Below are 15,035 nucleotides of genomic sequence, written 5' to 3'. Positions count from 1 at the left end.
TTTGGTAGCCAAACGTGACGCACCAAACGGACCGATTTCTCCTGCACAAAAAATATTTCAGGAAAAACTGAACATTGCTATCTAACTGAGAGTCTCCTCATTGAAAACATCCGAAGTTCTTCAAAGGTAAATTATTTATTTGAATGTTTTTGCTGGTTTTTGTGAAAATGTTTCCTGCTGATGCTAACGCTAAATGCTACGCTAGCTATCAGTACTGTTACACAAATGCTAGTTTGCTATGCTTGAGAAGCTTATTTTTGAAAATCTGAGATGACAGTGTTGTTAACAAAAGGCTAAGCTTGAGAGCTAGCATATTAATTTCATTTCATTTGCGATTTTCATGAATAGTTAACGTTGCGTTATGGTATTGAGCTTGAGGCTATGATTACGCTACTGGATCCGGCATGGCTCCACGCAAGAAGTTAACCAAGCAAAGACTTGTAGATGACCTGGAGCCAGTGGGTTTGGCAACGAATATGAAGCGAGGGCAAGCCAACGAGAGCGTACAGGTCACAGTGGTGGGTAGTATATGGGGCTTTGGTGACAAAACAGATGGCAGTGTGATAGACTGCATCCAATTTGTTGAGTAGAGTGTTGGAGGCTATTATGTAAATGACATTTCCGAAGTCGAGGATCGGTAGGATGGTCAGTTTTACAAGCATATGTTTGGCAGAATGAGTGAAGGATGCTTTGTTGTGAAATAGGAAGCCGATTCTATATTTGATTTTGGATTGGAGATGGTTAATGTGAGTCTGGAAGGAGAGTTTAGTCTAGCCAGACCCCTAGGTATTTGTAGTTGTCCACATATTCTAAGTCAGAACCGTCCAGAGTAATGATGCTGGACGGGCGTGCAGGTGCAGGCAGCGATAGATTTAAGAGCATGCATTTCGTTTTACTTGTATTTAAGAACAGTTGGAGGCCACGGAAGGAGAGTTGTATGGCATTGAAGCTCGTCTGGAGGTTAGTTAACAACACAGTGCCCAAAGAAGGGCCAGAAGTACACAGAATGGTGTCATCTGCGTAGAGGTGGATCAAAGAATCACCAGCAGCAAGAGCAACATCATTGATGTATACAGAGAAGAGAGTCGGCCCGAGAATTGAACCTTCTGGCACCCCCATAGAGACTGCCAGAGGTGCGGAACACACGCCCTACAATTTGACATATTGAACTCTATCAGAGAAGTAGTTGGTGAACCAGGCGAGGCAGTCATTTGAGAAACCAAGGATGTTGAGTCTGCCGATAAGAATGTGGTGATTGACAGAGTCGAAAGCCTTGGCCAGGTCGATGAATACGGTTGCACAGTAATGTCTCTTATCGATGGCGGTTATGATGTAATTTAAGACATTGAGCATGGCTGAGGTGCAACCATGACCAGCTCTGAAACCAGATTGCATAGCGGAGAAGGTACGGTGGGAATCGAAATGGTCGGTAATCTGTTTGTTGACTTGGCTTTCGAAGACCTTAGAAAGTCAGGATAGGATAGATATAGGTCTGTAGCAGTTTGGGTCTAGAATGACTCCCCCTTTAAAGAGGGGGATGATGGCGGCAGCTTTCCAATCTTTGGGAATCTCAGACGATACGAAAGAGAGGTTGAACAGGCTAGTAATAGGGGTTGCAACAATTTCAGCAGATAATTTTAGAAAGAGAGGGTCCAGATTGTCTAGCCTGGCTGATTTGTAGGGGTCCAGATTTTGCAGCTCTTTCAGAACAACATTCCAATCACTGGACACTTTAATAGATGGATCACTAGTCACTTTAAATAATGCCACTTTAAATCATGTTTACATATATTACATTACTCATATCACATGTGCAGTATATACTGTATTTTATACCATCTATGCCGCTCGACCATCGCTCATTCATATACATACAGTTGAAGTCGGAAGTTTAATTGTATTTGGCTAAGGTGTATTTAAACACAGTTTTTCACAATTCCTGACATTTAATCCTAGTAAAAATTCCCTGTTTTAGGTCAGTAAGGATCACCACTTTATTTTAAGAATGTGAAATGTCAGCATAATAGTAGAGAGAATGATTTATTTCAGCTTTTATTTCTTTAATCACATTCCAATTGGGTCAGAAGTTTACATGCAATCAATTAGTATTTGGTGGCATTGCCTTTAAATTGTTTAAGCTTCCCACAATAGGTTGGGTGGACTTTGGCCCATTCCACCAGAGCTGGTGTAACTGAGTCAGGTTTGTAGGCCTCCTTGCTCACACACACTTTTTCAGTTCTGCCCACACATTTTCTATAGACTTGAGGTCAAAGCTTTGTTTTGGCCACTCCAATACCTTGACTTTGTTGTCCTTAAGCCATTTTGCCACAACTTTGGAAGTATGCTTGGGTTCATTGTCCATTTGAGACCAAGCTTTAACTTCTAACTCCTGACTGATGTCTAGATGTTGCTTCAATATATCCACGTAATTTTCCTTCCTCATGAAGCCATCTATTTTGTGAAGCGCACGAGTCCCTCCTGCAGCCAAGCACCTCCACAACATGATGCTGCCATCCCCGTGCTTCGTGGTTGGGATGGTGTTCTTCGGCTTGCAAGCCTCCCCCTTTTTCCTCCAAACATAACAATGGTCATTATGGCCAGACAGTTCTATTTATGTTTCATCAGACCAGAGGACATTTCTCTAAAAAGTATGATCTTTGTCCCCATGTGCAGTTGCAAACCGTAGTCTAGCTTTTTTTACTGCGTTTTTGGAGCAGTGGATTCTTCCTTGTTGAGATGAACGTGGTACAGATGAACGTGGTACCTTTGGAAATTTCCCCCAAGGATGAACCAGACTTGGAGGTCTACAATTTGTCAAGCAAAGATGCACTGAGTTTAAGGTAGGCCTTGAAATACATACACAGGTACACCTCGGACCTGGCATCCTTTCACTCCCTCCTCTCTACATTTTCCTCCTCTGTCTCTGCTGCTAAAGCCACTTTCTACCACTCTAAATTCCAAGCATCTGCCTCTAACCCTAGGAAGCTCTTTGCCACCTTCTCCTCCCTCCTGAATCCTCCTCCCCCTCCCCCTCTCTGCAGATGACTTCGTCAACCATTTTGAAAAGAAGGTCGACGACATCCGATCCTCGTTTGCTAAGTCAAACGACACCGCTGGTTCTGCTCACACTGCCCTACCCTGTGCTCTGACCTCTTTCTCCCCTCTCTCTCCAGATGAAATCTTGCGTCTTGTGACGGCCGGCCGCCCAACAACCTGCCCGCTCGACCCTATCCCCTCCTCTCTTCTCCAGACCATTTCCGGAGACCTTCTCCCTTACCTCACCTCGCTCATCAACTCATCCCTGACCGCTGGCTACGTCCCTTCCGTCTTCAAGAGAGCGAGAGTTGCACCCCTTCTGAAAAAACCTACACTCGATCCCTCCGATGTCAACAACTACAGACCAGTATCCCTTCTTTCTTTTCTCTCCAAAACTCTTGAACGTGCCGTCCTTGGCCAGCTCTCCCGCTATCTCTCTCAGAATGACCTTCTTGATCCAAATCAGTCAGGTTTCAAGACTAGTCATTCAACTGAGACTGCTCTTCTCTGTATCACGGAGGCGCTCCGCACTGCTAAAGCTAACTCTCTCTCCTCTGCTCTCATCCTTCTAGACCTATCGGCTGCCTTCGATACTGTGAACCATCAGATCCTCCTCTCCACCCTCTCCGAGTTGGGCATCTCCGGCGCGGCCCACGCTTGGATTGCGTCCTACCTGACAGGTCGCTCCTACCAGGTGGCGTGGCGAGAATCTGTCTCCTCACCACGCGCTCTCACCACTGGTGTCCCCCAGGGCTCTGTTCTAGGCCCTCTCCTATTCTCGCTATACACCAAGTCACTTGGCTCTGTCATAACCTCACATGGTCTCTCCTATCATTGCTATGCAGACGACACACAATTAATTTTCTCCTTTCCCCCTTCTGATGACCAGGTGGCGAATCGCATCTCTGCATGTCTGGCAGACATATCAGTGTGGATGACGGATCACCACCTCAAGCTGAACCTCGGCAAGACGGAGCTGCTCTTCCTCCCGGGGAAGGACTGCCCGTTCCATGATCTCGCCATCACGGTTGACAACTCCATTGTGTCCTCCTCCCAGAGCGCTAAGAACCTTGGCGTGATCCTGGACAACACCCTGTCGTTCTCAACTAACATCAAGGCAGTGGCCCGTTCCTGTAGGTTCATGCTCTACAACATCCGCAGAGTACGACCCTGCCTCACACAGGAAGCGGCGCAGGTCCTAATCCAGGCACTTGTCATCTCCCGTCTGGATTACTGCAACTTGCTGTTGGCTGGGCTCCCTGCCTGTGCCATTAAACCCCTACAACTCATCCAGAACGCCGCAGCCCGTCTGGTGTTCAACCTTCCCAAGTTCTCTCACGTCACCCCGCTCCTCTGCTCTCTCCACTGGCTTCCAGTTGAAGCTCGCATCCGCTACAAGACCATGGTGCTTGCCTACGGAGCTGTGAGGAGAACGGCACCTCAGTACCTCCAGGCTCTGATCAGGCCCTACACCCAAACAAGGGCACTGCGTTCATCCACCTCTGGCCTGCTCGCCTCCCTACCACTGAGGAAGTACAGTTCCCGCTCAGCCCAGTCAAAACTGTTCGCTGCTCTGGCTCCCCAATGGTGGAACAAACTCCCTCACGACGCCAGGACAGCGGAGTCAATCACCACCTTCCGGAGACACCTGAAACCCCACCTCTTTAAGGAATACCTAGGATAGGATAAAGTAATCCTTCTCACCCCCCTTAAAAGATTTAGATGCACTAATGTAAAGTGGCTGTTCCACTGGTGGTCATAAGGTGAATGCACCAATTTGTAAGTCGCTCTGGATAAGAGCGTCTGCTAAATGACTTAAATGTAATGTAAATGTACCTCCAATCGACTCAAATGATGTCAATTAGCCTATCAGAAGCTTCTAAAGCCATGACATACTTTTCTGGGATTTTCCAAGCTGTTTAAAGGCACTGTCAACTGTATGTAAACTTCTGACCAACTGGAATTGTAATACAGTGAATTATAAGTTAAATAATCTGTCTGTAAACAATTGTTGGTAAAATTACTGTGTCATGCACAAAGTAGATGTCATAGAACTATAGTTCTAGCAAGTCAGTTAGCACAAGAAATTTGTGTAGTGGTTGAAAAAACTAGTTTTAACCAATAAAATTAGATTGAGTCATTTATAAACTATATTCTTTGATTGGAAAGCAGCTGCGATCATCCCCCTCTTCAAAGGGGGGGACACTCTTGACCCAAACTGCTACAGACCTATATCTATCCTACCATGCCTTTCTAAGGTCTTCGAAAGCCAAGTCAACAAACAGATTACCGACCATTTTGAATCTCAACATACCTTCTCTGCTATGCAATCTGGTTTCAGAGCTGGTCATGGGTGCACCTCAGCCACACTCAAGGTCCTAAACGATATCTTAACCGCCATCGATAAGAAACATTACTGTGCAGCCGTATTCATTGATCTGGCCAAGGCTTTCGACTCTGTCAATCACCACATCCTCATCGGCAGACTCGACAGCCTTGGTTTCTCAAATGATTGCCTCGCCTGGTTCACCAACTACTTCTCTGATAGAGTTCAGTGTGTCAAATCGGAGGGTCTACTGTCCGGACCTCTGGCAGTCTCTATGGGGGTGCCACAGGGTTCAATTCTTGGACCGACTCTCTTCTCTGTATACATAAATGAGGTCGCTCTTGATGCTGGTGAGTCTCTGATCCACCTTTACGCAGACGACACCATTCTGTATACTTCCGGCCCTTCTTTGGACACTGTGTTAACAACCCTCCAGGCAAGCTTCAATGCCATACAACTCTCCTTCCGTGGCCTCCAATTGCTCTTAAATACAAGTAAAACTAAATGCATGCTCTTCAACCGATCGCTACCTGCACCTACCCGCCTGTCCAACATCACTACTCTGGACGGCTCTGACTTAGAATACGTGGACAACTACAAATACTTAGGTGTCTGGTTAGACTGTAAACTCTCCTTCCAGACCCATATCAAACATCTCCAATCCAAAGTTAAATCTAGAATTGGCTTCCTATTTCGCAACAAAGCATCCTTCACTCATGCTGCCAAACATACCCTTGTAAAACTGACCATCCTACCAATCCTCGACTTTGGCGATGTCATTTACAAAATAGCCTCCAATACCCTACTCAACAAATTGGATGCAGTCTATCACAGTGCAATCCGTTTTGTCACCAAAGCCCCATATACTACCCACCATTGCGACCTGTACGCTCTCGTTGGCTGGCACTCGCTTCATACTTGTCGCCAAACCCACTGGCTCCATGTCATCTACAAGACCCTGCTAGGTAAAGTCCCCCCTTATCTCAGCTCGCTGGTCGCCATAGCATCTCCCACCTGTAGCACACGCTCCAGCAGGTATATCTCTTTAGTCACCCCCAAAACCAATTCTTTCTTTGGCCGCCTCTCCTTCCAGTTCTCTGCTGCCAATGACTGGAACGAGCTACAAACATCTCTGAAACTGGAAACTGAAATCTCCCTCACTAGCTTTACATTTACATTTAAGTCATTTAGCAGACGCTCTTATCCAGAGCGACTTACAAATTGGTGCATTCACCTTATGACATCCAGTGGAACAGCCACTTTACAATAGTGCATCTAAATATTTTAAGGGGGGTGAGAAGGATTACTTTATCCTATCCTAGGTATTCCTTAAAGAGGTGGGGTTTCAGGTGTCTCCGGAAGGTGGTGATTGACTCCGCTGTCCTGGCGTCGTGGGGAGTTTGTTCCACCATTGGGGGCCAGAGCAGCAAACAGTTTTGACTGGGCTGAGCGGGAACTGTACTTCCTCAGTGGTAGGGAGGCGAGCAGGCCAGAGGTGGATGAACGCAGTGCCCTTGTTTGGGTGTAGGGCCTGATCAGAGCCTGGAGGTACTGAGGTGCCGTTCCCCTCACAGCTCCGTAGGCAAGCACCATGGTCTTGTAGCGGATGCGAGCTTCAACTAGAAGCCAGTGGAGAGAGCGGAGGAGCAGGGTGACGTGAGAGAACTTGGGAAGGTTGAACACCAGACGGGCTGCAGCGTTCTGGATGAGTTGTAGGGGTTTAATGGCACAGGCAGGGAGCCCAACCAACAGCGAGTTGCAGTAATCCAGACGGGAGATGACAAGTGCCTGGATTAGGACCTGCGCCGCTTCCTGTGTGAGGCAGGGTCGTACTCTGCGGATGTTGTAGAGCATGAACCTACAGGAACAGGCAACCGCCTTGATGTTAGTTGAGAACGACAGGGTGTTGTCCAGGATCACGCCAAGGTTCTTAGCGCTCTGGCAGGAGGACACAATGGAGTTGTCAACCGTGATGGCGAGATCATGGAACGGGCAGTCCTTCCCCGGGAGGAAGAGCAGCTCCGTCTTGCCGAGGTTCAGCTTGAGGTGGTGATCCGTCATCCACACTGATATGTCTGCCAGACATGCAGAGATGTGATTCGCCACCTGGTCATCAGAAGGGGGAAAGGAGCGCCTCCGTGATACAGAGAAGAGCAGTCTCAGTTGAATGACTAGTCTTGAAACCTGACTGATTTGGATCAAGAAGGTCATTCTGAGAGAGATAGCGGGAGAGCTGGCCAAGGACGGCACGTTCAAGAGTTTTGGAGAGAAAAGAAAGAAGGGATACTGGTCTGTAATTGATGACATCGGAGGGATCGAGTGTAGGTTTTTCCAGAAGGGGTGCAACTCTCGCTCTCTTGAAGACGGAAGGGACGTAGCCAGCGGTCAGGGATGAGTTGATGAGCGAGGTGAGGTAAGGGAGAAGGTCTCCGGAAATGGTCTGGAGAAGAGAGGAGGGGATAGGGTCAAGCGGGCAGGTTGTTGGGCGGCCAGCCGTCACAAGACGCGAGATTTCATCTGGAGAGAGGGGAGAAAGAGGTCAGAGCACAGGGTAGGGCAGTGTGAGCAGAACCAGCGGTGTCGTTTGACTTAGCAAACAAGGATCGGATGTCGTCGACCTTCTTTTCAAAATGGTTGACGAAGTCATCTGCAGAGAGGGAGGAGGGGGAGGGGGAGGAGGATTCAGGAGGGAGGAGAAGGTGGCAAAGAGCTTCCTAGGGTTAGAGGCAGATGCTTGGAATTTAGAGTGGTAGAAAGTAGCTTTAGCAGCAGAGACAGAGGAGGAAAATGTAGAGAGGAGGGAGTGAAAGGATGCCAGGTCCGCAGGGAGGCGAGTTTTCCTCCATTTCCGCTCGGCTGCCCGGAGCCTTGTTCTGTGAGCTCGCAATGAGTCGTCGACTTTAAGCACCAACTGTCAGAGCATCTTACAGATTACTGCACCTGTACATAGCCCACCTATAATTTAGCCCAAACAACTACCTCTTTCCCAACTGTATTTTATTTATTTATTTATTTTGCTCCTTTGCACCCCATTATTTTTATTTCTACTTTGCACATTCTTCTATTGCAAAACTACCATTCCAGTGTTTTACTTGCTATATTGTATTTTACTTTGCCACCATGGCCTTTTTTGCCTTTACCTCCCTTCTCACCTCATTTGCCCACATTGTATATAGACTTGTTTATACTGTATTATTGACTGTATGTTTGTTTTTACTCCATGTGTAACTCTGTGTCGTTGTATCTGTCGAACTGCTTTGCTTTATCTTGGCCAGGTCGTAATTGTAAATGAGAACTTGTTCTCAACTTGCCTACCTGGTTAAATAAAGGTGAAATAAAATAAAATAAATACAAAATTCTTTAAGAATTAATGGGTATATGCCATTCATTTATAAAAATAGATGTAGCAACTGGTGATCGCCCCTTTAAAAGCAACGTCTGTTAGGCAGATGACCAGCAAACCTGGTGTTGCATTAAATCTTTCCCCTCAAAGGTTGGAGACAAGAGAATGATAGTTCTATGTCCTTTGGATTCAACCTCTCGATTCATTGCTCTTCTCAGAGATCTGTATTCAATGATGATATGCTCATGTCTCCGTGCCCTAACAATGGGAGTCATTGTCCCAAAGGCGGGAAGACAGGCGACAAGCTTAGATCCAAAATAAGCCCATAGAAACGCATTTGGCTTATTTTGCAAAGATTTTGGGCAAGAGTGAAACATCTCGCTTCGCCTTTTCCTCACTGCTCTCGTCCCCCTTTCTCTTTCCAGCTCTCCAAAGCAGCTTAATTGTGTGTCGTAAAGTAAATATTTTGCATTTCTTACAGATTGCCATTAGTACCTGCCAAAGCAGCAGCTACTCTTCCTGGGGTCGAAAAAAGACTAAGGCAATTACAAATCACACAACACACTACTTTACCACATCATATTGTAACGGAATTACTCTTCTTCAGAGGAGGAGTAGCAAGGATCAGACCAATGTGCAGCGTGGTAAGTGTCCATAATGATATAGTTAATAAATCAACAGAACACTGAACAAAAATACAAACAAACAAACAACCGAAACAGTCCCGTATGGTGAAAACACTAACACGGGATACAACCACCCACAAAACACAATAGAAAACAGGCTACCTAAATATGGCTCCCAAACAGAGACAACGACTGACACCTGCCTCTGATTGAGAACCATACAAGGCCAAACACATAGAAATATTACAACAGAACAAAACATAGAAAAACAACAGAATGCCCACCCCAACTCACACATGTTATTGATGTTAGCTCTCCGTGTACATTTAAGGGCCAGCCGTGCTTCTCTGTTCTGGGCCAACTGTTGTTTGCTTGTCCCTTTTTGTGGCAGTAGTTCAGGTGCGACAAACCTAGGGCCTGTAGGACTTGTTTGGTTGATAGCGATACGAAGAGACCTCTCCCCATCTTAGCTACCGTTGTAACAATATGTTTTGACCATGACAGTTTGAAATCCAGGGTTACATCAAGCAGTTGTCTCCTCAACATGCTTGATTTACACATTAGTCATTAGTCATTACATGATTTAGTTGAGGTTTAGGGTTTAGTGAATGATATGTCCCAAATACAATGCTTTTAGTTTTTTTTAGCTTTTAGTTTTTTGCCACACATTCTAAAAATGACTGCAGCTCTTTGTTAAGTGTTGCAGTCATTTTATTTGCTGTAGTAGCTGTAGTGTTGAGTAATCAGCATACGAAGTGTTCCTGAGCACAGAGTAAGTATGTTTGTGTGTTGTCAGGAAAGTGTTACCAATGGTGGTGTGCTACAAGAATCTTATTTACAGATAACATATCCCTCTGTTTGGAGCAGGGTGCATTCTGGGAGCTCTATGCTCTGAGCCAATAGGATGGCTTTAACACTGTCAAAGAACATGGCGTCAGGCTCAGTAAATGTACAGTATGACTATGTGTGTGTGTGTGTGTGTGTGTGTTTAATGCAGGATACACAACTACAGAAGACCAGAAGATGCGGAGAAGATTGAGAAAAATAAGTTATGAGTGTTCTATGTTCAACACATGAAGGCTCAGTGGGGTTTGGTGTATTTGATTGGGAACACAACCCCCACACACACACACACACACACACACACACACACACACACACACACACACACACACACACACACACACACACACACACACACACACACACACACAGAGATAATGAGACGATTAACACACACACACACACAATCAGAGGGCATCTGGTCATGTAGGGGTGCCAGCAAGGCTCAGTCCCGCCATTCATTCCCTCTGATCAGTCCTGGACACAGATAGCCTTAATGGTGCATCTTTCTCCTGAGAGAGAGAGAGAGAGAGCACTAATGGTCTCTCTGCTCCACTCCAGCAATACTCTCTCCTGTAAAGTTGAGTCTATTAGCTGCTTGTTGTGTTTATCACTTCTGTCTTAGATGGATCATGATGATTCATTCAATTAACTATTGTTCAAATAGTCTTTCTAGCAAAAAGGACTTCCATAATAACTCCTGTCATATACTGTAAATCCACAACCCAAATGTCTGTAGAAATCAACCATTGTCCTGGATTAAACTTCTCTCAAGAATACAGCCTACTGAGGTAGATGATGTGTTGCTTGTTCACTTTGGCTTCATGCAGGTCAGTGCACATCAGGAACATGACACACACACTCTCCACCCCACAGAAATATCCCAAAACCACATGAAATAGGCTGAAATGTGTGCCTGGGCTCAATGGTAGGAAAATCCATTACAGTAGGAAGCAGTCTAATCTGACCAGTGTGATTTTCCAATCAGACCTCTGAACCTGGCAAAGGATGAGAACATTGAAAAAAACATTCAAAGTACCATGGCAAATGTGCATCACAATCCTAAATACCAATACCTTGCCCTTGACATGGTTTGATGGGTTTTAAAAAGGAAGTTGTGGAAAGCAGATGAGCATGCAGTAAGAATGGCACATGCTGTGAGGAGAGGGGGATGTGAGAGGAAGAGAAAGAAAGATTGAGCTGGTGTTTATTTTGTATAAATGGGATTTAAGGAAGAACAATGCATGAGTGTGCCTTTGTACTGTGCAGACTTTGTTACTGCTCAGTAGTGAGGCCAACTCTGGGCCTGTGGTCATATTACCTCTCGCCCCAACAGTTCACACGCACCGAAAGACTGCTCATTCAAGCGCTGCCTGTGTAACCGGCGGTAGCTCTCCAAAACACAAACATACATACACACACATTGCACATGCGCACTCTTTCATCCACACAAACTCGTTGTCTACAAATACACACAACACATACACTGTCTCTACACACATCCGACAACATTCTCCTAGAGAGAATGTCCCGACAGGACTACAGACAGAAGGCACACACAGGAACATTGAACATCTGTCCCCCATATACCAGAGTACAGAAGCACCATTGCACACAAGCAGGTACACGCACAAGCAAATTCACATCCAAACACAGCCGTTGACCAGTCCAGTGCAAAGTTTGTTATTTCCAGGTGCAAGAGACTAAAAGACAAGCTACTTTCAAGACACAAAACAATCCATTATACACAAAGAAAACAGAATTGGAAGCACTTATGTTCTTCAGTGAAATGTTAGGGCTGTTGCGGTAATTGTGTGTGAGTGACTGCAGATAATATAAGTACAGTACAGTGGTGAAGGACTGTTGTTTCTCCTCTGGTCATGTTCCAAAGGGACTGTTGTTGTGTTCAACATTACAATGACACGTCTCATGGACTCAGACTCACCATGCATGGTGGGAGTTTTCCCCTGACCTGTCCCTCCTCCATCCATCCCTCTCTCCTCATCTGTGGTGAGACAATAATAAAGATAACCTTTTGTATTTTTTCTCGCCAGCAGCAGAGAGATGACTCGTAAGACAACAAATGCTCCTTTCTTTGGGCTCTGTCTTATCCTCCCTCTCGGTCTCTCCATCTTCGGTGTGTGTGTGTGTCTGGTGTGTGCATCTCTCTCTGAACAGAAGGCCGACTGTACATCATGGGCCTAAGTGAAAAACAAATATCTCACTCTGCTGGGTCAACATTAGAGTGCTCGATTGTGTTCCAGGCTTGGCCATGCAGCTTTATGTAATAGGACATTTATGTTATGCATTCTTATCTTGTTTGGTCATTTTCCTTTTGGTTGTAGTCATAATATGACATTGTGCTTGCAAGTCTTTGTGTGCACTCAGTGTTTGCAAGTGTATATTGTAAAAAAGAAGTGTGTGTGTGTGTATGCTTGTTAATGTGCTTATGCAGGTGCATGTGATGTGATTGTACCTGGAACATCAAATGTCGACCTTGGCTGTGTTGAACTAAGTGTGCTGGAGAGTGTATGATTGCAGAGTGTCAATTACTATGTACTGTACTGACTCACAGAGGTGATTTTGAAATATATACAGAAAACAGAGCAGGCTGGGCACTTTCCCCTGTCTGTACTTACAGTAAACACCCCTGCACAGTTATTGAATGATAATGTCTGTTTTGTCTCTACACATAACCTTTGGAAGGTATCTCAGTGAGCTAGATATCTAAAGGAAGAGTGGAGAATCAGGACATATTTAATCTGCTGCTGAGGTCAAGTTATGGTTAAGATAAATGTTATTTACATAATGTACAGTCATAGCCGCAGGAAGTAGGGGGGTCATTAAAGTAGTGCACTGGGCCTTTAATAGTCCTGTATAAGCGGAACCACACACCGACAAAACACACACGCACTACCCTCTGTAGTGCCTTGCGGTCAGAGGCAGAGCAGTTGCCATACCAGGCCATACCATACAACCAGTCATACAACCAGTCAGTGCTCTCGATGGTGCAGTTGTAGAACTTTTTGAGAATCTGAGGGCCCATGCCAAATCTTCATAGTCTCCTGAGGGGGAATAGGCTTTGTCGTGCCCTCTTTACAGCCGTCTTGGTGTGTTTGGACCATGATGGTTTGTTGGTGATGTGGACACCAAGGAACTTAAAGCTCTCAATATGCTCCACTACAGCCCTGTCGATGAGAATGGGGGTGTGCTCGGTCCTCCTTTTCCTGTAGTCCACAATCATCTCTTTTGTCTTGACCATGTTGAGGGAAGAGGTTGTTATCTTGGCACCACATGGCCAGGTCTCTGACCTCCTCCCTATAGGCTGTCGCATCGTTGTCGGTAATCAGGCCTTCCACTGTTGCGTCATCGGCAAACTTAATGATGTTGGAGTAGTGCCTGGCCATGCAGTCATGAATGAACATGGAGTACAGGAGGGGGCTGAGCAAGCACCCCTGGGAGGCCTCCGTGTTGAGGATCAGCGTGGCAGATGTGTTGTTACCTACCCTTACTACCTGGGGGCGTCCCGTCACGAAGTCCAGGATCCACTTGTAGAGGGAAGTGTTTAGTCCCAGGGTCCTTAGCTTATTGATGAGCTTTGAGGGCACTATGATGTTGAACGCTGAGCTGTAATCAATGAATAGCATTCTCATATATGTGTTCCTTCTGTGGGAAAGGGCAGTGTGGAGTGCAATATAGATTGCCTCATCTGTGGATCTGTTGGGGCGGTATGCAAATTGGAGTGGGTCTAGTGTTTCAGGGATAATGGTGTTGATGTGAGCCATGACCAGCCTTTCAAAGCACTTCATGGGTACAGACGTGAGTGCTACGGGTTGGTAGTCATTTAGGCAAGCTGCCTTAGTGTTCTTGTGCACAGGGACTATGGTGGTCTGCTTGAAACTAGAGGTCGACCAATTATGATTTTTCAACACCGATACCGATTATTGGAGGACCAAAAAAAGCCGAGACCGATTAAAATCTTTTACATTTTTTTTTATTTATTTATTTGTAATAATGACAATTACAACAATTCTGAATGAACACTTATTTTTAAATAATGCCAAAACAAAATGTTGAAGAAGAAAGTAAAAGTGCAATAGGTGCCATGTAAAAAAAGCTAACATTTAAGTTCCTTGCTCAGAACATGAGAACATATGAAAGCTGCTGGTTCCTTTTAACATGAGACTTCAATATTCCAAGGTAAGAGGTTTAGGATGTAGTTATAGTATTTATAGGACTATTTCTCTCTATACCATTTGTATTTCATATACCTTTGACTATTGGATGTTCTTATAGGCACTTTAGTATTGCCAGTGTAACAGTATAGCTTCTGTCCCTCTCCTCACCCCTACCTGGGTTCGAACCATCGACAACACATCAACAACAGCCACCCTCGAAGCATCGTTACCCATCGCTCCACAAAAACATTTATTATTTCAGTGAAATACGAAACCGTTCCGTATTTTATCTAACGGGTGGCATCCCTAAGTCTAAATATTGCTGTTACATTGCACAACCTTCAATGTTATGTCATAATTACATAACATTCTGGCAAATTAGTTCGCAACAAGCCAGGCGGCCTAAACTGTTGCATATACCCTGACTCTGCGTGCAATTAAAGCAAGAAAGTGACACAATTTCACTTGGTTAATATTGCCTGCTAACCTGGATTTATTTTAGCTAAATATGCAGGTTTAAAAATATATACTTTCTGTATTGATTTTAAGAAAGGCATTGATGTTTATGGTTAGGTACAGTCGTGCAACAATTGTGTTTTTTTCAAAAAATGCGCTTTTGTTAAATCATCCCCCGTTTGGCGAAGTTGGCTGTATTTGTTAGGAAGAAATAGTCTTCACACAGG

At 45.2% G+C, this 15,035-nt stretch overlaps 1 protein-coding gene across 2 annotated transcripts in view; it reads right to left on the bottom strand.

Annotated features, from left to right (window-relative positions):
- Positions 1-15,035, bottom strand: part of cdk18 (cyclin dependent kinase 18) — a 75,709-nt gene that overhangs the window by 33,561 nt on the left and 27,113 nt on the right. Inside the window, exon 2 of one of the 2 annotated variants that reach the window (XM_052473481.1) lies at positions 12,120-12,179. The exons of the other annotated variant lie outside the window; for it this stretch is intronic. The gene's annotated coding sequence lies outside the window, so the exon portion shown is untranslated. The remainder of the gene's footprint in view (positions 1-12,119; positions 12,180-15,035) is intronic. 2 annotated transcript variants of the gene reach the window in all.

Source organism: Oncorhynchus keta, chromosome 21 (genome assembly GCF_023373465.1).
Source record: "Oncorhynchus keta strain PuntledgeMale-10-30-2019 chromosome 21, Oket_V2, whole genome shotgun sequence".
Classification (NCBI taxonomy): Eukaryota; Metazoa; Chordata; class Actinopteri; order Salmoniformes; family Salmonidae; genus Oncorhynchus; species Oncorhynchus keta.
Note: the sequence above shows the minus strand (reverse complement) of the source record. Positions and strands in the feature narration are given on the sequence as shown.